The 22,811-nt window shown below is 41.8% G+C and overlaps 1 pseudogene; it reads left to right on the top strand.

Moving 5' to 3' along the window:
* The first annotated feature begins 2,339 nt into the window (after window positions 1–2,339).
* LOC148163300 (endothelin-converting enzyme 2-like) lies at window positions 2,340–21,542 on the top strand (annotated as a pseudogene).
* Window positions 21,543–22,811: the final 1,269 nt, after the last annotated feature.

The following is a 22,811-nucleotide window of genomic DNA, read 5'->3' as shown; positions in this document are numbered from 1 at the left end:
AAATTAATGATGTACATGTTGGCTAACTGATTTAAAAAAAAATTTAGACCCTTAGAATTTTTTCATTAGTGAGTCCCACTAGCTCACTGTGTGTAAAACCAAAATCAGTTTTTCTCTGTGCCTGCTGCTTTTCAAATCTCCATCCAAGTAGACATAGTACTTATCAGATTAGTGCACTGTCTTCACCTCCTCTTAGCTCTCACCCTCATGCACATCCAATTGCTCTCCAAGCTCACAGATTACATGTCCCATACATGTCCCAAACTGATCCCCTTCTGTTTAATCCACCCCTTTATTTCTGAGCTGAATATAGAAAAATGATTATGACACAGGCCCTGTCTTTAATGGTATGATTTTCATAACAGGAGAAACAGTTATTCTTCTTTCCATATGCATCCCATGGGTGACCATACTTAATTTTATTAATATATGCAACACCTGTATTCCAGATACCACTGTGCCTTCTCAGTCTTCAGCATCAGACACTTAAGCAATTGTCCTGAAAGGCATATCAAAACTTAATGTGAGGGGAGCCTGGGTGGCTCAGTCAGTTAAGCATCTCCCTTCTGCTCAGGTCATGATCCCAGGGTCCTGGGATTAAGTCCCACATCAGGGTCCCTGCTCAGCGGGGAGTCTGCTTCTCCTTCTCCCCCTCCCCTCCGCTCGTGCTCTCTCTCAAAAAATAAAATCTTTTTAAAATTAATGTGAGAATACTGTAGTGCTTTAATTTTGATTCATCTGATTTCTGTAATATCAAACAATTGCCATTATGTAAATTCATGAAGGTCATTCTCATTTGAAAACAATTGGAGTTTTAATCGGTTTTCTTATGTGCTTGAGGAAAATTTTTATAAAATACTTTTTATTATGTTAGCATAATCAGAAAAATCCCTACTTTTCAGAATTTGGAAAAATATTAACTTTTTTAAAAATATTAACTTTCTTAATTTTTTTCTTAGTTCATTGTTAGTAATTTCATCCATTTCATGTAAGGACTGAATTACATAAAGCATATAAAGACCTCAAAACAGTTCTTTATACATTTCAAGATCTAGGCAGGTATCACCTGTTACTTATTATCAGAGATAATATCACGATCATCATCTTCTGGTTTCTGCAGAAAGATATTTTCCTGCATGAAATACATAAGGGGATCCCATAAGAACAGCCTCACTTCAAGAACACATACAAGCACACACATGTGCCTACCCTCACACATATACACTCTTCCTACCTGATCTGAGGTAGCTGGACATAAAGGCATCATCACATCTCACCAAGAACTCATCCCAGGCAAAGCACAAAGACTCTGTATTGGTATAACTGGAGTGTGCTTGGATCCCCTCGAATAAGGGTAGACCAGACATCTCAACACAGTCCTGTTTTTCAGTGAAGCTTCCCAGACTGCTGGCTTCAAGTCTGGAATTTGGATGGAATGATCCCTTTAAATTAACCATAGAAGTTGCCAGAACAGCTCAGCTTAGCAACTAAGGGTAAAGTGCAGTCTTTTGCACCTCAGAGCAGGTCTTAACTCAAGAGTGCGTACTAAGGTGGAGGAAGCTTGACAGACAGCCAAGCACTTAGACTTGGACAAGCCTTGAAAAATGGAAAGAGAGAAATCAAAAGGGGTGTGTGTAACTGGACTAAGGACAGGGGAAAGCATGTGAGGGAGGAGAGAGAGTGTTTTCCAATAGAGGAAAACAATGATCTCTCCAAGGGAGACTCTCTTGGACCTCTCTGCAGGTTGGGAGCACTGGCAGAGCCTCCCTGATGCCACCTCTGCCTTGTCTTCTCCCAGCCCCCATGGTAGGGTATTTCTGGTGCAGTAAGAGTTCAAAATGGTTGATTGCTACCTCATAGATACAGGAGTTCTGGGACTTCTGGCTTTAGCTCTGCATTATAGAGCAGTAGAAAGAACATTGCTCCCACCCCCTCCCTTGTGATGAAAAAGCTGTACAAACTTCAAATTTCATTCCTTTTTGGAACCCATCAGAGAGCTGGGGTTGCAGAGTAAACAACTAATCCAAAATCTAAGGGGACCTCGTCTGAAAGGGAAGAAGGGATGTCAAAATGCACTCACCTGGGTCAACACAACTGGGTACCTGTTAGGAGAGCGAAGCTAGAACAGCTAACCAACCTGTGAAGGCAGAGCGCACGGACTGGTGGGCGATGCGAAAACCCTGGGGGTGCGTGTTGGGAATGGAAAAATGAAGTCTACCCCTGGCTTCAGGCTTATTCTCCACAAAACCCCACCAGAAACCCATGGAAAAGAACTAGGAGAGCCCTAAGAAGTGTCCTTTGTGGTACCCCCTGGGGGATGGAAACAGCAGTCACGTAGGATGGGCTTCGAGATGAAGATCGAATCTCAGAAGCCCCGGCGTCCGAGTGTGGTCGGGTGGAGATCGAATCTTGGAAGACCCGCCTGTGGACGTGGTTAGTGGACGCACAGCTACCTCCTACTCAGAGTGCACCTCACCAGCTCTCTCTCCCCTCCAGAATGGCCCTGACCCAGGTAAGCAAGGCTGATGAGGGGACAGCAGCTTCTGGCAGCATCTGCTGAGGGAAGTATCTCTTCCCAGTTTTCCCAGTCGTGCCCCCTGTGGCCAGTGGACCGGAAGGAGTAGCTGCATCTGTGCTCCGGTGAGAAACGCAAGACTGGGCTACCGAGATGTTTATTTTCTTTCACTTTCCTTTGAACCATAATGATTTATCACAGAAAAATCCTATCGTTCTTTTCTAGCTCAACTAAGGGAAGAAAAAAACAAACCCTTGATCTTGGGGAGAGGGGCACCACGACTGACCTTGGGGCATCGGTGCACATCCACTGCTCCAACAGAAACCGAGGGAATTCACTGCCAGCAGATCTGTTGAAGAAAGACATATTTGATGACATTCGTTAAAGATGGTAAAGCAGGCTTTGATCAGGACCCTCACGGTGGGTAGAGGTACCACTGGAATGGGATTTTGCAGTGGGGGGAGAGATTGATCTGAACTCTGCATACAACACAAGCAAGTGGGTATGTACAGCCAAGGGGCCCAGGGTGGGGGTGGGGGAGAAGTAGGTAGAAATTACTAAGTGGAAAGATCTGTGGTAAGAGGGGTTCTGACTAAACCTACTAAATAAGATTCTTGTTGAAGGCAGGCAAGGTTGATCAGACATCACCTGGAAGATGATGGGGGGTTAGTACAGGTATGAAGGTGATCAGGTATGAAGGTGATCAAGATACCCAGAGTGGGGGTTCTTGTTAAGAATTTACAAGAAGGGTATAGGAGGAGGTTCAGGAGCTTGAAAAGGTCAAAGAATCTTTGTCAGTCCCCCCTCTTGTTCAAGGAAAAAAAATATTCTTTCCTCTGAAAAAATAGAGTCCAGTTTCTCATTCAGTTATCTTCTGTTAAGGACCAGCTGAACCATCTGCTGGGACTGGGTAATAGAGGATATTTCCTGGATGCTACTAACAGTCAGGCATTTTTAATGAGGGGAGTTTCTAGGACCATAAAAGATTAACAAAAAACCCAGTTTCTGAGTCCACAGGGCAGCCAGTGAGATTTTTAAACAAGCTTGACACATCTTCAAATGGTGCAGTGGGGATGGCAGTGGCCATCTAAAGAATTTTCCTGGTTTGCATTTAGAGTGTCTCCTGATGCCGTTCTATATTCCGATGAACTTTCTGAGCAGTTCATACAGTGGGCAGCAGGAAGCTTGCCCATACGTAAGCCGTGGTAGTAATTTTTAAGTTTATATTAAGTTGTTGAGCTTAAACCTGCAGAACTTCAGAAAAAGAAGTTTTAGTTCTCAGAATTATGAGACAAAAAGGAAAAAGACATTAAAAAGTCAGACCTGAAAAACAGCGTTTCAGCTCTGGTTTTGCCTGAAAAATACTTTAGTCCTCAGAACAGAGTTGTAGCTGGATATTGGGGAAAACTAGAATTCAGGATTTGGTAAGGACTGGCAGAATGCTCCAGACAGAACCCACAGGGAGGCATTACTGCTTTCCATTAAACAAAACAAAGCAGAACCTCTCTCTACAAATACCTGTGTTTCTATCGAAGATAATCGAGGTTAGTCTAGTTTGTTTGCAAAGTAAGTCTGGTTTCAGAAAACTTTAACTGATTATTTACATAAGTGCAACAAGAAGAGTGAATCATATAGCGTTTTTTTTTTTTTTTTTTGAGTTTGCTCTGCTGGAAGTTTTCGTAGGAATCTCAGATTGGTTGTTAAGATTTTATTTATCAGAGAGAGAGAGGGAGGGAGGGAGAGAGCCCAAGTGGGGGGAGGGGCAGAGGGAGAAGCAGGCTGCCCATTGAGCAGGGAGCCCGACCCGTGGGGTTCAATCCCAGGACCCTGGGATCAAGACTGAGCAGAAGGCAGATGCTTAACCAACTAAGCCACTCAGGTGCCCCTCAAATTGGATTTTTAATAGCCTTTCAAGGCTAGGAAGCCAAATCAAGAATTTGCCATGAGACTTCACCTATAGATTTCGGTGAATTCCTCTTTTCTCAAGGTTTCCAAATATCCTGAGGTTCCTTACTGACCCGTAAGGCAGGGAACCCCATTAACCAGGCAGAAGCTGGTTTTTCCAAGCAGGACTTTATAAGCATTGCCTCCTTAAAGTCAGCTTTGTTTCCTTCAAGTTGTCTGGCCATATCTGATTCGATGCACATCATTCTCTAATACGACATTCTAGTCAAAGCCTTGGTACTTTAACCAGTTGGTTTCCCATTATGTCCGGTTCCAAGGAGAAGAGATTTTTTTATTGAACTTTTGCAAATAACTGTGTTGCCATGAAAATTAGAATACTCACTCAGTTTCCAAATTCTGGACGGAATCAGGTAGGGAGAAAAGATAAATGCTTCACATCTGTTTACAATGAATAATTTATCAAATTGCTCTAAGTTGTAGATAGCTTAAAAGAAAAAGGTTTTTTTAATCTGGAAATCAAAACATTAAATAACCAGCAGTGTTTCAAACAGAGTCATAAAAGTTACAATCATCCTCATCTGTCCCATGTAATTAATTCTTCTGCTTAGTCTTGGGTTAGCAGTTATTTTGAATCCATCAGCTTCTTCATTAGTTCTGAAAATTCTCAGTCCACTGGCTTGGTCTCTAAGATGTTCAAGCAATGCCATTATGGAGCATGCTTTCCTGGAACCAATTTTAAATGCTTTCAGTAAAGAATCAGGGGCGCCTGGGTGGCTCAGTCGTCAAGCATCTGCCTTCGGCTCAGGTCATGATCCCAGGGTCCTGGGATTGAGCCCTGCATCGGGCTCTCTGCTCACTGGGAAGACTGCTTCTCCCTCTCCCACTTCCCCTGCCTGTGTTCCCTCTCTCGCTGTCTGTCAAAATAAATAAAATCTTTAAAAAAATTCAGAGTAAAACAATCTGTGGATGACAAAAGATGCAAAATGGCCAAGATTAAAGATCCAATGAGAGTTCATTTGACAAGTAAATTTAGTTATTTCTGTGACATACAGCATTTTAACATAATGCCCCCCAAGCTTAATTGGTATAACATACCCCTTTGACAAGGTGAAAGAGACAAATCTTTTCAGCCTTTGTTGGAATTCTCCACTCACTTATCCAACTAATACTTACCTAGAGTCATCTTACGTGCAGATCCTTTCCAAATTACACCCACAGAAAACCCACTGCTCCTGGTTGTAGACACCTCAGCTCACACTGCTGACACTGGGTATGCAATGCCATTTCTAGGCCAGTGGTTGATTTTATCCCCCAGGGGACACCTGGCCCTGTCTGAAGATATTTTTAGTTGTTACAACTGGAGGAAGGGTTGCTACTGCTGGCATCTAGTGGATAAAAGACAGGATGCTGCTCAACATCCCACAATGCACAGGACATCCTCCCGCAACAAAAAATGATCTTGTCACAAGTGTCAATAGTACTGAGGTTGAGAGGCCTTGATTTAGATCCCACAGTTAAAAGCTGAAAGCTTCTTCATAACAAATCCCCAAATTCATGGACCTATTCCCCAAGCCTGGATCTAGCTCAGGAATCTACAGTCCAGTGGTTTCTTTTTGCCTTTGAGATGCCAAGCCCTCAAACCAGAATGTTTCGAAGTTAAGGAATAGGGCTTTGCAGAAAGACTGCCTTTGAGGTTTTATTTATTTATTTGACAAAGAGAGACAGCGAGAGAGGGAACACAAGCAGGGGGAGTGGGAGAGGGAGAAGCAGGCCTCCCGCTGAGCAGGGAGCCGGATGCGGGGCTCGATCCCAAGACCCTGGGACCATGGCCTGAGCCGAAGGCAGACGCTTAACAACTGAGCCACCCAGGTGCCCCAGAAAGACTACCTTTGTTGGCAAGGACTGCAAAGCACCGAGAACAGTGCCTGACACAGATTTGTCAACAGAGTCAAGCCTGGATTCCTCCCTACAGAAAAGACAGATTTTTTTCCATACATCCATAGCTTTAAGACAATCAATTCCACCTTCTTGTCTTAGGGGCACTCACAATGAATAGAGACATTGTCCCCAAGTCCTAGAAACCCTTGTTTCAACTACTTCCAGGAAGACCTGGCACCAAAAGTACACACTCTATTTTCTACTGAGAAACATGGTCTGTATTTCCTGTTGTGACCTCACGTCTATAGCCCCAATGATGGTGGAGAATACTTTTCCCCAAACCGTATTAAGTGTAAATGTATGTGGTGGTTAAGAACAGATACAACTTTGAATCTCTGCTTCTCTACCTACTTTGGCTAGTGAGACATCTGACAAACAAGGTCTCAATTCTGGTTTTGCCTGAAAGTACCTTAAAGTACCTTAAAGACAGGATTGAGAATTTTCCCAATACAAAAAGAACTGTTATATCACTCCAAAATGACGAGCCTCGGACAAGTGACCTGCTCTCCGCACTTAAATTTTGTCAATCTTAACATGGGAAAATATCAAGTATCTCATTCATCTGTTAGTTTCTATATATAGTAGGTACATAAAAACATATTGTGCCCCCACCACTAGTTGGTTTTACTGAAAAGCACCATGGTAGGATGGAAAAACTTTAAACTTCCTATCCCTTCATGAACATGCTGTACATTCTTGGACAAGAGATTTAACTTGGTTTAACCTCAACTTCATTATCAATGAGAAGCTAGTAACACTTTGATTCCATTTATGTGATATGTACAGCACAGCATTAAAAAAATCTTACATTTTAAAAATCAGAAAAAAAACCCCACAAAACTGAGAATTGTGTTTTGAAAAGATAAACCCTTCGACTAAGAAAATGAGGAAAGATTCAAAATCAGAAATGAAAAAGGAGAGGGGGCGTCTGGGTGGCTCGGTTGGTTAAGTGTCTGCCTTCAGCTCAGGTCATGATCCCAAAGTCCAGGGATCAAGCCCCATGTAGGGCTCCCTGCTCAGTGGGGAACCTGCTTCTACCTCACCCTCTGCAGCTCCCCCTGCTTGTCACTTACTCACTCTCACTCTCTCTCAAATAAATAAATAAAATCTTAAAAAAAAAAAGAAATGAAAAAGGAGACATTGCAATAGATGCCTCAGATATAAAAAGGATCATAAGAAACTATTGTGAACAATTATATGCTAACAAATTGGATAACCTAGAAAAAAATGGATAAATTCCTAAAAATATAACATACCAAGACTGACTGAAAAAAGAAATAGAAAGTCTGAAGAGTCAAACAACCAATAAAGAGACTGAATCAGTAATTGAAACTTCCCAAGAAAGACAATCCCAGGACCAAATGGCTTCATGGGTGAATTCTACCAAACATTCAAAGAAGAATCAATACCAATCTTTCTTACACACATCCAACATATGAAAGAGGAAATACTTCGATACTCATGTGATGATGCCAGCATCACCCGGATACCAAAGCCAAATAGAGACATTACAAGCAAAAAAAAATCTTAAAACCTATAGCTCTAGTGACTACAAATGCAAAAATCCTCAATACTAAAAAAACTAAATCTAATAGCATATTAAAAGGATTACACACCATAACCAAGTGGGATTTAACCCTGGGATGCAAGGATGGTTCAACATGAACCAATCGCTGTGATGCACCACATTAACAAAATGAAAGATTTAAAAGCACGTGATCATCTCAATAGATGCAGAAAAAGCATTTCCCAAAAATTCAGCATCCATTAATGATAAAAACGCTCAAAATTTCAATCAAAGACATATATTAAAAGCCCAAAGCTATCATAACCAGTGTCTAGTGGTTTTATTTTCCTCTAGTTCTAGTAGAGGCAAAAATGCACACCCTTACCACTTCAACACAGTCCTGGAAGTCCTAGAAGTCCTACACAGAGCAATTGGACAAGAAAAAGAAAAGGCACCCAAATTGGAAAGAAGTAAAATTATCTCTGTTTGCAGATGACAAGATCATACATACAGAAAACTCTGAAGACTCAAAACCTGACAGTCTCTTCAATAAATGGTGCTGGGAAAATTGGACAGCCATAATGCAGAAGAATGAAACTCGACCATTCTCTAACACCATCCACAAAGATAAACTCAAAATGGATGAAAGACTTCAGTGTGAGACAGGAATCCATCAAAATCCTAGAGGAGAACGTAGGCAGTAACCTCTTTGACATCGGCCACAGCAACTTCTTTCAAGATACGTCTCCAAAAGCTAGTGAAACAAAAGCAAAAATGAACTTTTTGGACCTCATCAAGATAAAAAGCTTCTGCACAGCAAAGGAAACAATCCACAAAACAAAGAGGCAACCCACAGAATGGGAGAAGATATTTGCAAATGACACTACAGACTAGGGGCTGGTATCCAAGATCATAAAGAACTCCTCAAACTCAACACCCAAAAAACAAATAAGTCAAAAAATGGGCAGAAGACATGAAAAGACACTTCTCTGAAAAAGACATACAAATGGCTAACAGACACATGAAAAAATGTTCATCATCACTAGCCATCAGGGAAATTTAAATCAAAACCACATTGAGATACCACCTTACACAAGTTAGAATGGCAAAAATGGACAGGGAAAGAAACAACAAATGTTGGAGAGGTTGTGGAGAAAGGGGAACCCTCTTACACTGTTGGTGGGAATGCAAGCTGGTACAGCCACTTTGGAAAACAGTGTGGAGTTGCCTAAAGATGTTAAAAATAGAGCTACCCTATGACCCAGCAATTGCACTCCTGGGTATCTACCCCAAAGACACAGATGTAGTGAAAAGAAGGGCCATATGCATCCCAATGTTCATAGCAGCAATGTCTGCAATAGCCAAACTGGAAAGAACTGAGATGCCCTTCAACAGATGAATGGATAAAGAAGACATGGTCCATATATATAATGGACTATTACTCAGCCATCAGAAAGGATGAATACCCAACTTTTGCATCAATATGGATGGGACTGGAGGAGATTATGCTAAGTGAAATAAGTCAAGTAGAGAAAGACAATTATTATATGATTTCACTTATTTGTGGAACATAAGGAATAGCAGGGAGGACATTAGGAGAAGGAAGGGAAGAATGAAGGGGGGGATATCAGAGGGAGAGACGAACCATGAGAAACAAACTATGGACTCTGAGAAACAAAAAGGGTTTTAGAGGGGAGGGGGATGGGTTAGCCTAGTGATGGGTATTAAGGAGGGCACATACTGCATGGAGCACTGGGTGTTATACGAAAACAATGGATCATGGATCACCACATCAAAAACTAATGATGTATTGTATGGTGACTAACATAATAAAATTTTAAAAATTAAAAAAAAACTAATAAGTGAATTCAATAAAATTGCACAATACAAAACCAACATACAAAAGTCAGTTTCAATTCTATACACAATGAACTCTCCAAAAAGGAAATTAACACAACAACCCCATTCACCCTAGTGAGAAAAAAATACTTAGGAATAAACTTAACCAGGAAGTGAATGATTTGTACACTGAAAATTATAAAACACTAATGAAGGTAAATGGAAAGACATTCTATATTCATTGATTGGAAGAATATTTTTAATTTCCATACTACCCAATGTGATCAAAGATTCCCTGTAAACTGTAAAAACCAACCAACAAAAAACACTCAATGGCATTCTTTACAGAAATAGAAAAAACAATCCTAAAATTGGTGTGATACTATAAAAGACCCTGAAGAGCCCAAGCAATCAATATAGAACAAAGCTGCAGTCATCACACTTCATTTCAAAAGATATTACAAAGCTACTACAATTAAAACAGTATGGTACAGACATTAAAACAGACCTACAAGACCAATGGAACAGAATATAGAGCCCAGAAAATAAAGCCACACATTTATGGGACTGATTTTCCACAAGAGCACCAAGAACACACAGTAGAGGAAGGGTTGTCTCCTCAATAAATGGTGATGGGAAAATGGAAAAATGAAATTGGACTCTTTATTTCACACCACATACAAAAGTCAACTCAAAATGGTTTAAAGACTTAAATGTAAGACCTGAAACTGTAGAACTACTAGAAAAAAACATAGGGGATAAAAGCTCCTTGACACTGGTCTTGGCAATGATTTTTTGGTTATGACACCAAAAGCACAGGCAACAAAAGGCAAAACAAACAATGGGAGTGCAAACTAAAAAAGCTTTTGCACAGCCAAGGGAACAATCAACAGAGTGAAAAGGCAACCTACGGAATGGAAGAAAATATTTGCAAACCATGTATTTGATAAAGGGTTAATATCCAAAATAGATATAAAGAACTCCAACTCAGTAGCAAAAAAAAAAAACCCAAATAAACTCATTTAAAAATGGGCAAAGGACCTGAATAGACATTTCTCAAAAAATGACATACAAATGCCCAACAGATACATGAAAAGGTGCTCAACATCACTTATCATCAGGGAAATGCAAATTGAAACTACAATGAGGTATTACCTTACACCTGTCAGAATGACTGGAATCAGAAAGACAAAAGCACTGGCAAGGATGTGGAGAAAAGGGAACCCTCGTTTACTGTTGGTGAAAATGTAAATTGGTACAGCCGCTGTGAAAAACAGTTTAGAGTTTCCTCAAAAAATTAAAAATACAAATACCATATGATCCAATAATTCCACTACTGGATATTTACTTAAACAGAAACACCCATTCAAAAAGACATACGCATCCATCCCCACGTTCATTGCAACATTATTTAAAACAGCCAAGATATGGAAGCAACCCAAGGTCCATTGATAGATGAATGGATAAAGATGTGGTGTGTGTGTGTGTGTGTGTGTGTGTGTATTTGTGTGTGTGAGTATATATATATATATTTAATAAATATAAACAGACACAATACACATACACAAAAAACATACATACACATACATAAAATGTACAAAAATACTTAAATAGAAACACAAAAATATATAAAACAAAAAAAAACAGACACAATACACATACAAAAAACATACATACACATACATAAAATGTACAAAATACTTAAATAGAAACACAAAAATATATAAAACAAAAAAAAACAGACACAATACACATACAAAAAACATACATACACATACATAAAATGTACAAAAATACTTAAATAGAAACACAAAAATATATAAAAATAAAAATGGATGTAATGGATGTTACTCAGCCATAAAAAAGCATGAGATTGTACCATTTGTGACAAGATGGATGAACCTAGAGGGTATTGTGCTAAGTGAAATAAATCTGAAAGACAAATATCTCCAATTTACTTTTATTGAGTACATAGGTATTAGGATACAACTTTGAAGGGAAAAAATCTCTGCCATCATGGGGTTATATTCTAGTGGAATGAGACAACAGGCAGAAAAATTATATGGTATATTATAAGATGAGAAAAGCTTTAGGGAAAAATAAAGAGCATAAAGGGATATAGGGAGTTTGCAGTGTTTGAGTGGACCTTTCTTTGTATCTTAAAGAATCACTTAATATCCATATTTATGGGAAAGTATCATTTGGAGAAGATAAGGGAAAAGAGCTTATTCTGGGGTTCCAAGCACGGAAGTTTTTTATTTAAACTGTAAGAGTTCTGAGATAAATATCTAGGTAAGAAAATGGAGGATAGGAGGGGCGCCTGGCTGGCTCAGGCGCCTTCAGCTCAGGTCATGATCGCAGTGTCCTGGGATCGAGCCCCACATTGGGCTCCCTGCTCGGCGGGAAGCCTGCTTCTCCCTCTCACACTCCCCCTGCTTGTGTTCCCTCTCTCGCTATGTCTCTGTCAAATAAATAAATAAAATCTTTAAAAAAAAATGGAGGATAGGAGAGAGAAAAAAGATGGTAGAGGAGTAGTGGACCCTATTTCAGCCGTTCCCCTGAATTGAGCTGGATATCTACCAGACCACTCTGAACACCCATGAAATCAGCCTGGATGTAAGAAGATATATCTGGATCTCTACAAACAGAATATCCCCGGTGGTTGGTTTCGAGGTATGAAGCAGGGAGCCATGATTCCGCAGGCAGGTATCAGAAGATAAACGGAAGCGGGAGGGAGACTCTGGGATCCTGCAAAAGCATCCGCACTGGGGACTGGGCACAGACTTGCAGGTAGCAGCGGGGAAATTTTAGGGCAGCCCCCCCAGACTGAAACTTCGAGCTGCCGGGGCAGGAATACGAATTGGGGGTGGCTAGCAGTTTTAGAAGCACAAAGGGCAGAGACATGCCTGGACCTGGAAGTAAGGGCTGGGAGCCCTGCTGAGGGGCGCACAACACAGGACGCTGCAGTTTATAGCAGCACAGATAGAAACGGAGACAGTGTGGCCTGGACAGCTCACTGAAGAACAGACTGTGATCTGTTCTGAGGCAGAGGTTTGGATACAGTCACTTCTGCTCTGACTCTCAGAAGAGAAAAAGAGATGCAGAAAGCTGCCAGGGAAAGCTGGGAGAGAAAAAAAGCCCCAAAAAACCGGTTTTCACTGAGCCTATCACCACCCCCCCACAGGGGACAGGGCAACTCTGCCCAAACAGGGTTGCCTGAGTAACAGTGCGACAGGCACCTCCCCCCGAAGACAGGGTTAGGGTTAGGGACAGGCTGGAAGAACAAGAGGCCAACAACCCTAAGGTCCCTATAAAACAGGTACATCTTGCGTGGGTTGTGGTCAATAATTTGGACTCTGTACATTCCCTCAACCACCCCTCAACAGAATGTAATAAGAGGAGGAACCCCCAAAATAGGAAAGACACAGACTGTGACTTCTGCCACAGAACCAATGGATATGGATATAAGCAAGATGTCAAAAACAGACTTCAGGGTAACAGTTATGAAGATGATAGCTAGGATGGAGAAAACAATTAATGGCAACATAGATTCTCTAAGGGCATAAGTGAGAGCTGATCTGGCAGAACTTAAAAACGCTATCAATAAGATCCAATCTAATCTAGATACTCTAACAGCTAGGATAAACGAGACAAAGGAACAAATTAATGATCTAGAAGACAAACTGATGGAAAAGAAGGAACAGGAGGAGGCCTGGAACAAACAGCTTAATATCCATGAAAACAGAATTAGAGAAATAAATGACGCCATGAAACATTCCAATGTCAGAATTATTGGGAGCCCTGAGGGGGTGGGGAGAGAGGGAGAGAGAGAGAGAGAGAGAGAGAGAGAGAGAGAGAGAGAGAGAGAGAGAGAGAGAGAGAGAGAGAGAGAGAGAGAACCAGAAGATATATTTCAGCAAACTGTAGTTGAGAACTTCCCTAATCTGGAGAATGAAATAAGCATTCATGTCCTAGAGGCAGAGAGGACCCCTCCCAAGATCGAGGAGACCAGACCCCAACGCCCTGGCATGTAATAATAAAACTCACAAATCTTAGAACCAAGGAAACCACCTTAAGGGCAGTTAGGGGGAAGAGATTCCTTACATACAGAGGGGGGAACAACCAAAAAACACCAGACCTGTCCACAGAGACCTGGCAAGCCAGAAACGGCTGGCAAGACATATTCAGGGTAATAAATGAGAAGAACATGCAGCCAAGAATACTTTATCCAGCAAGGCTGTCATTTAGAATGGATGGAGAGAAGCAGAGCTTCCAAGACTGGCAGAAACTGAAAGAATATGTGACCACTAAGCCAGCCCTGCAAGAAATATTAAGGGGGAGGGGTTCTAAAGGAGAAAGACCCCAAGAGTGATATAGAACAGAAATTTACAGAGACAATCTACAGAAACATGGACTTCACAGGCAACATGATGACAATAAATTCATATCTTTCAATAATCACTCTCAACGTGAATGGCCTAAATGCTCCCATAAAATGGCACAGAGTTGCAGATTGGATAAAAAGACAGGACCCATCCATATGCTATCTACAAGAGACTCATCTGGAACTTAAAGATACATCCAGACTGAAAGTGAAGGGATGAAGAACCATCTTTCATGTCAATGGACCTCAAAAGAAAGCTGGGGTAGCAATTCTCGATCAGACAAATTAGATTTTAAGGTAAAGACTATAGTTAGAGACACAGAAGGACACTATATCATTCTTTTTTTTTTAAGATTTTATTTATTTATTTGAGAGAGAATGAGAGATAGAGAGCACGAGAGGGAAGAGGGTCAGAGGGAGAAGCAGACTCCCTGCTGAGCAGGGAGCCTGACACAGGACTTGATCCTGGGACTCCAGGATCATGACCTGAGCCAAAGGCAGTCACTTAACCAACTGAGCCAGCCAGGCGCCCAACACTATATCATTCTTAAAAGGTCTATCCAACAAGAGGATCTAACAATTGTAAATATCTATGCCCCCCTAACATAGGAGCAGCCAACTACATAAGCCAACTGTTAACCAAATAAAGAGACATATTGATAATATGCTAATAGTAGGAGACCTCAACACTCCACTCTCAGCAATGGACAGATCATCTAAGCAGAAAATCAACAAAAACAAGAGCTTTGAATGACACACTAGACCAGATTGACCTCATAGATATATACAAAACATCCCACCCTAAAACAATAGAATACTCCTTCTTCTCGAACACACGTGGAATTGTCTCCAGAATAGACCACATACTGGGTCACAAATCAGGTCTCAACCGATACCAAAAGGTTGAGATTATTCCCTGCATATTTTCAGACCACAGTGCTTTGAAACTGGAACTCAATCACAAGAAAAAGTTTGGCAGAAATTCAAACACTTGGAAGATAAAGACCATCCTGCTCCAGAATGTTTGGGTCAACCAGGAAATCAAAGAAGAACTTAAACAATTCATGGAAACCAATGAGAATGAAAACACATTGCTTCAAAACGTATGGGATAGGGCAAAGGTTGCCCTAAGGGGGAAATACAGAGCCATCCAAGCCTCATTCAAAAAAAATAATAATAATAATAGAAAAATCATGAATATACAAACTATACTTCACCTTAAAAAATGGAGAATCAGGAACACTACACCAAAACAAATTATGTAATATATGGTGATTAACATAACAATAAAAAAATTAAAAAAAAATAAAAAAAATGGAGAATCAACAAATTAAGCCTAACCCATGCACAAGGGAAATAATTAAGATCAGAGATCAATAAATTAGAAACCAGAAATACAGTAGAACACACAAACAAAGCTAGAAGCTGGTTCTTTGAAAGAATAAGATCGATAAACAACTGGCCAGACTTATCCAAAAGAAAAGAGAAAGGACCCAAATTAATAAAATTATGAATGAAGGGGAGAGATCACGACTAACACCAAGGAAATAGAAACAATTATCAGAAATTATTATCAACAACAATATGCTAATAAATTAAGCAACCTGGAAGAAATGGATGCCTTCCTGGAAACATATAAAATCCCAAGGCTGAAACAGGAAGAAATTGACAACCTGAATAGGCCAATAACCAGCAATGAGATTGAAGCAGTGATCAAAAACCTCCCAAAAAACAAGAGTCCAGGGCCTGATGGATTTCCTGGGGGAATTCTTCCAAACGTTCAAAGAAGAAATAATACCTATTCTCCTGAAGTTGTTTAAAAAAACAGAAACAGGAGTGCTTCCAGACTCATTCTATGAGGCCAGCATTACCTTAATCCCCAAACCAGGCAAAGACCCCATCAAAAAGGAGAATTTCAGACCGAAATCCCTGATGAATATGGATTCCAAAATCCTCAACAAAATTCTAGCTAATAGGATCCAACAATACATTAAAAGGGTCATCCACCACGACCAAGTGGGATTTATCCCTGGGATGCAAGGGTAGTTCAGCATTCGGAAATCAATCAATGTGATAGAACATATTAATAAGGAGAGAGAAGAACCATATGGTCCTCTCAATTGATGCAGAAAAAGCATTTGACAAAATACAACATCCTTTCCTAATTAAAACTCCTCAGAGTATAGGGATAGAGGGAACATTCCCCAAGTTCATAAAATCCATCTATGAAAAACCCACAGCAAATATCATCCTCAATGGGGAAAAGCTGAGAGCTTTTCCCTTAAGATCAGGAACACGACAAGAATACCCACTCTCGCCACTATTGTTCAACATAGTAGTAGAAGTCCTAGCAACAGCAATCAGACAACAAGAAATAAAAGGTATTCAAATAGGCAAAGAAGAAGTCAAACTCGCTCTTTGCAGATGACATGATACTTAATGTGGAAAACCCCAAAGACTCCACCCCCAAATTACTAGAACTCATACAACAATTCAGTAATATGGCAGGATACAAAATCAATGCACAGAAGTCAGTTGCTTTCTTATACACTAAGAAGGCAACTATAGAAAGAGAAATTAGACAATCGATTCCATTTACAGTAGTACCAAAAACCACAAGATACCTCAGAATAAACCTAACCAAAGAGGTAAAGGATCTATACTCTAGGAACTACAGAACGCTCATGAAAGAAATTGAAGAAGACACAAAAAGATGGAAAAACATTCCATGCTCATGGATAAGAATAAACATTGTTAAAATGTCTATGCTGCCCAGAGCAATCTATACCTTCAACGACATCCCGATCAAAATTCCAATGACATTTTTCAAAGTGCTGGAACAAACAATCCTAAAATTTGTATGGAATCAGAAAAGACCCTGAATCACCAAGGAAATGTTGAAAAAGAGAAAGCTGGGGGCATCACGTTGCCCAATTTCAAGCTATATTACAAAGCTGTGATCACCAAGACAGCATTGACCAATGGACAGAATAGAGAACCCAAATATGGACCCTCAACTCTATGGTCAAATAATCTTTGACAAAGCAGGAAAAAATATGCAATGGATAAAAGACAGTCTCTTCAATAAATGGGTGTTGGGAAAATTGGACAGCCACATGCAGAAGAATGAAACTTGACCATTCTCTATCACCATCCACAAAGATAAACTCAAAATGGATGAAAGACCTCAATGTGAGACAGGAATCCATCAAAATCCTAGAAGAGAACATAGGCAGTAACCTCTTCGACATTGGCCACAGCAACTTCTTTCAAGATACATCTCTTGTCTAGTGAAACAAAAGCAAAAATGAACTTTTGGAACTTCATCAAAATAAAAAGCTTCTGCACAGCAATGGAAACAGTCAATAAAACAAAGGGGCAACCCACAGAATGGGAGAATATACTTGCAAATGACACTACAGATAAAGGGCTGATATCCAAGATCTATAAAGAACTTGTCAAGTTCAACACCCAAAAAACAAATCAAGTCAAAAAATGGGCAGAAGACATGAACAGACACTTCTCCAAAGAAGACATATAAATGGCTAACAGACACATGAAAACAATGTTCATCATCATTAGCCATCAGGGAAATTCAAATCAAAACCACATCGAGATACTACTTTACACCAGTTAGAATTGACACGGGAAGAAACAACAAATTTTGGAGAGGTTGTGGAGAAAAGGGAACCCTCTTACACTGTTGGTGGGAATGCAAGTTGGTACCGCCACTTTGGAAAACAGTGTGGAGGTTCCTCAAAAAATTACAAATAGAGCTACCCTCAACTTCTTCGACCTCAGGCACAGCAACTTCTTCCTAGAAACATCGCCAAAGGCAAGGGACGCAAGGGCAAAATGAATTATTGGGACTTCATCAAGATAAAAAGCTTTTGAATAACAAAGGAAACAGTCAACAAAACCAAAGACAGTCGACAGAATGGGAGAAAATATTTGCAAATGACATATCAGATAAAGGGCTAGTATCCAACATCTATAAAGAACTTATCAAACTCAATACCTAAAGAACAAATAATCCAACTAAGAAATGGGCAGAATACACGAACAGACATTTTTCCAAAGAACATTCAAATGGCCAACAGACTTATGAAAAAGTGCTCAACATCCCTCAGCATCAGGGAAATCCAAATCAAAACCTCAATGAGATACCACCCCACACCAGTCAGAATGGCTAAAATTAACAAGTCAGGAAACGACAGATGTTGGTGAGGATGTGGAGAAAGGGGAACCCTCCTACACTGTTGGTGGGAATGCAAGCTGGTGCAGCCACTCTGGAAAACAGTATGGAGGTTCCTCAAACAGTTGAAAATAGAGCTACCATACGATCCAGCAATTGCACTCCTGGGTATTTACCCCAAAGATACAAATGTAGGGATCTGAAGGAGTACGTGCACCCCAATGTTTATAGCAGCAACGTTCACAATAGCCAAACTATGGAAAGAGCCACTATGTCCATCATCAGATGAGTGGATAAAGAAGTGGTATATATATACAATGGAATATTATGCAGCCATCAAAAACCCCTGAAATCTTGCCATTTGCAATGATGTAGATGGAACTAAAGCATATTATGCTAAGCAAAATAAGTCAATCAGAGAAAGACATGTATCATATGATCTCACTGATGAGGAATTCTTAACCTCAGGACACAAACTGAGGGTTGCTGGAGTGGTGAGGGGTGGGAGGGATGGGGTGGCTAGGTGATAGACATTGGGGAGGGTATGTGCTATGGTGAGCTCCGTGAATTGTATAGGACTCATGAATCACAGACCTGTACCTCTGAAACAAATAATACATTATATGTTAAAAAAAAAAAAAAAAAAGCACGAAGGGAAAAATGAAGGGGGGGAATTGGAATGGGAGACAAACCATGAGAGACTATGGACTCTGAGAAACAAACTGAGGGTTTTGGAGAGGAGGGGTGTGGGGGTATGGGTTAGCCTGGTGATGGGTATTAAAGAGGGCACGTATACACAGGGAATGAATCATGGAACACTACATCAAAAATGAATGATGTAATGTATGGTGACTAACGTAACATAATAAAATAAAATTTAAAAAAATAGCTACCCTATGACCAAGCAATTGCACTCCTGGGTATTTACCCCAAAAACAGATGTACTGAAAAGGGCCATATGCACCCCAATGTTCATAGCAGCAATGTCCGCAACAGCCAAACTATGGAAAGAGCTGAGATGTGTTTCCACAGACGAATGGATAAAGAAGATGTGGTCCATATATACAATGGAATGTTACTCAGCCATCAGAAAGGATGAATACCCAACTTTTGCCTCAACATGGATGGGACTGGAGGAGATAATGCTAAGTGAAATAAGTCAAGCAGAGAAAGTCAATTATCATATGGTTTCACACATATGTGGAACTTAAGGAATAGCTACACGTCTGGCACCCTCCACAGACTGGCAGGAGTTTCTGCCTTTCTTGCTTTCACCACTGGAGTTGGGGGACTCTGAGCCCATGGTGGTGTATGGGACAGATTATTTTTTTTAAAGATTTTTTATTTATTTATTTGACAGAAAGAGACACAACGGGAGAGGGAACACAAGCAGGGGGAGTGGGAGAGGGAGAAGCAGGCTTCCCGCTGAGCAGGGAGCCCAACGCGGGGCTCGATCCCAGGACCCTGGGACCATGACCTGAGCCGAAGGCAGACACTTAACGATTGAGCCACCCAGGCGCCCCTGGGACAGATTATTTGCAGCAAGTGTCAGAGCTCCTCAATCTCACAGAGCCAAGCATCCTAACAGTTACCTAATTTGGAATCTGGGACAGAAGACAGCCTGGAGCCTGGACATTGCTTTGAGTCTACACAAGAGAAGCTGCTCCATGGCACCAAGAAGTCCTTCAAGGAGCAGACCTGTGTCTCCAACATGGATGCTGCACTTGGCTTCGCTTCAGGCTCCCTCTTGTGAAAGCCTCATTTGACTGGCAGAGCAAGGAAATTGCTAAAGAGATGATCAGTGAGCATCTGGACCACCTTGAGGAGGCCCTGGGACAGCAGGTTTGGATGGATGAGAAGACCGATCAGGAAGCCAAGGAGAAAGTAGACACCATCTTTGACAGAATTGGCTTCCTGAACTTCATCCTGGAGCCTAAAGATCTGCATGATGTTTATGACGGGTAGGAAGTCTCTGAAGAGTCCTTCTTCCAGAATGTGTGGAATTTGCACCATTTTTCTGCTAAACTAATGGCCGATCAGCTCAGCAAGACTCCCATCCAGGCCCAGTGGAGCATGACCTCCCAGACAGTGAATGCCTACTACCTTCCTACCAAGAATGAAATCGTCTTCCTTGCCAGCATCCTGCAGGTCCCCTTCTACACCCATAACCACCCCAAGGACCTGAACTTTGGTGTCATTGGCATGGTGATGGGCCATGACTGACACCTCTGATGACCCAGGGCGTGAATACGATAAGGAAGGGAACCTGTGGCAGAATGAATCACGGGCAGCATTTCAGAATCACACAACCTGCATGGAGGAGCGGTATGTACAGCCAGTACCCGGTCAACTGGGAGAGGCTCACCGGCCACCAGCTGTTGGGGGAGAACATCACTAACAGCAGGGAGCTTGAGGCTGCCTGTAACACTTTCAAAGCGTGGCTGAGAAAGCACCAGGAGGAGCCGTGCTTGCCCAGCGTAGGGCCTGCCCATCACCAGCTCTTCTTTGTGGATCTGCTCAGGTGTGGTGCTGTCTGCACACCTGAGAGTTCTCATGAGGGGCTGGTGAGTGACCACTTGTGCTAGGCACCCTCTCCAAATCCCATGACTTCCTGCAGGACTTCAGCTGCACTGTTGGCTCCCCCATGAACCCAGGAGGCTGTATGAGGGGTGGTAGACCTGGGGCTGAGGAGAAATGGCTGGCTGTTGCCAGGACCTGGGGCAGCTTGCCCAGCAGGGTTAGTTGTTCCAGGTTTAGAGAAGGCAAATGCCAGCTGGGTGGGTCCAACCCCTCACACCATAGGTGATGCAAGTCCTGGTCTGCCCTCAAACACCACATCGTCCATCTGCTTTGGGTGTACCCCTACCTCCAGCAGAGCCCCCACCATTCACTGTCACATCCTTCCAGGTCACCCTGCCTGGAGGGGGCTGGGCGGGGGAACCAGCTCCCACAGGAAGGAGTCTGCCTCTTCCAGCCCTAAGATCACTTAATTTGGTGGCTTTGGGGGTTCCTGTCCTGCCCCACTCTGACCCCACAGGGCCTGGGTGGTTGCCTCCCCTACTTCTCCCCGAGGCCCACTCAGTGGACTCAGCTCCTTTCAGCCCCACCTTTAGGAGCTGCCCCCCGACCCCATGCTCCTCACACTGCTGCTCCCAATACTGCAGTCAACCTTCACTGACCAACTGTGCTCAGCTCTTAGTGGAAGCCTGAGGGCCTCTACAAGCCCTCCTGCTGCCTCCTAGTTTCCCTCGACTCATAGGCGAGTGTGTATGGTGTGTATGCATAGGGGATGCTGGTTCTTTGTGTCCTGGGGCACAAGTCTTAGGGGCTGACTGAGCCTCCCTGGCCCAAGCAGAAAAGCAGACAGAGCAGGGGGGGGAAAGATAGAGTTTATTTGTACAGGGAAGAGGGTGGAGAGGGAGAGGGAGGGTTCCGTAGGCCCCTGTGCCGATAAAGAGACCCACATCAGTCAAAAATACAAAATAAAATAAGATCCAACTATATGCTGTGTTCAAGAGTCGCACTATAGATTTAAAGACACACGTAGGCTGCGAGTGAAGGCATGGAAAAAGATACTCCATCCAAGTGGTAACAAAGAGAGAAGAGGTGGTTATATTTTTATCAGATAATATAGATTTTAAATTCACTAATGGTCATAGTAGACAAAGAAGTTGATTACATAGTAATAGGGTCAATCTGCTAGGAAGATAATTACAATTATAAACGTATATGCACCCAACACCAGAGGGCTTAGATATATAAAGCAAACACTGACAGATCTGAATGAAGAAATATATAGCAACAGAATATTAGTGACTTCAGTATCCCACTTTGAATAACGGATAGAACATCCAGACAGAACATCAGTAAGGAAACAGCAAACTTGCACAACACTATAGACCAAGTGGAGCCAACACAGAACACTTTGCCCAATGGCAAAAGACACTTCTCCACTGTACACAGAACAGTCTCCATGACGGATCCCATATTATATCACAAAGCAAGTATGAAACATTTAGGAGGATTGAAATACTACCAAGTATCTTTTCTGACCACAGTGGAATAAAACTAGGAATCAATAACAGAAGGAAAGCTCCAGAATTCACAAATATGGGGAAATTAAACAACACTCTTTTTTTTTTAAGGTTTTATTTATTTATTTGACAGAGACAGCGAGAGCAGGAGCACAAGCAGGGGGAGTGGGAGAGGGAGAAGCAGGCTTCCCGCTGAGCAGTGAGCCCGAAGTTGGGCTCATTCCGAGGACCCTGGGATCATGACCTGAGCTGAAGGCAGACGCTTAATGACTGAGCCACCCAGGCGCCCCCTAAACAACACACTCTTGAACAAAAACGTCAAACAAAAGCTAAGAGAATTTTCTTAAATATCGTAAGACAAATGAAAACGAAATCACTGGGGATGGGCTAGATGGGTGACAGAGATTAAGGACGGTCACTTGTGATGAGCACTGGGTGTTGGATGTAAGTGATAAATCACTGAATTCTACTCCTGAGACCAATACTGCACTGTA

Source organism: Eumetopias jubatus, unplaced genomic scaffold, assembly GCF_037043125.1.
Source record: "Eumetopias jubatus isolate StellerSeaLion01/CBP00866 unplaced genomic scaffold, mEumJub1_p1.0 scaffold_10, whole genome shotgun sequence".
NCBI lineage: Eukaryota > Metazoa > Chordata > Mammalia > Carnivora > Otariidae > Eumetopias > Eumetopias jubatus.
The sequence above is the reverse complement of the archived record's forward strand: the minus strand, read 5'-3'. Positions and strand labels throughout refer to the sequence as shown.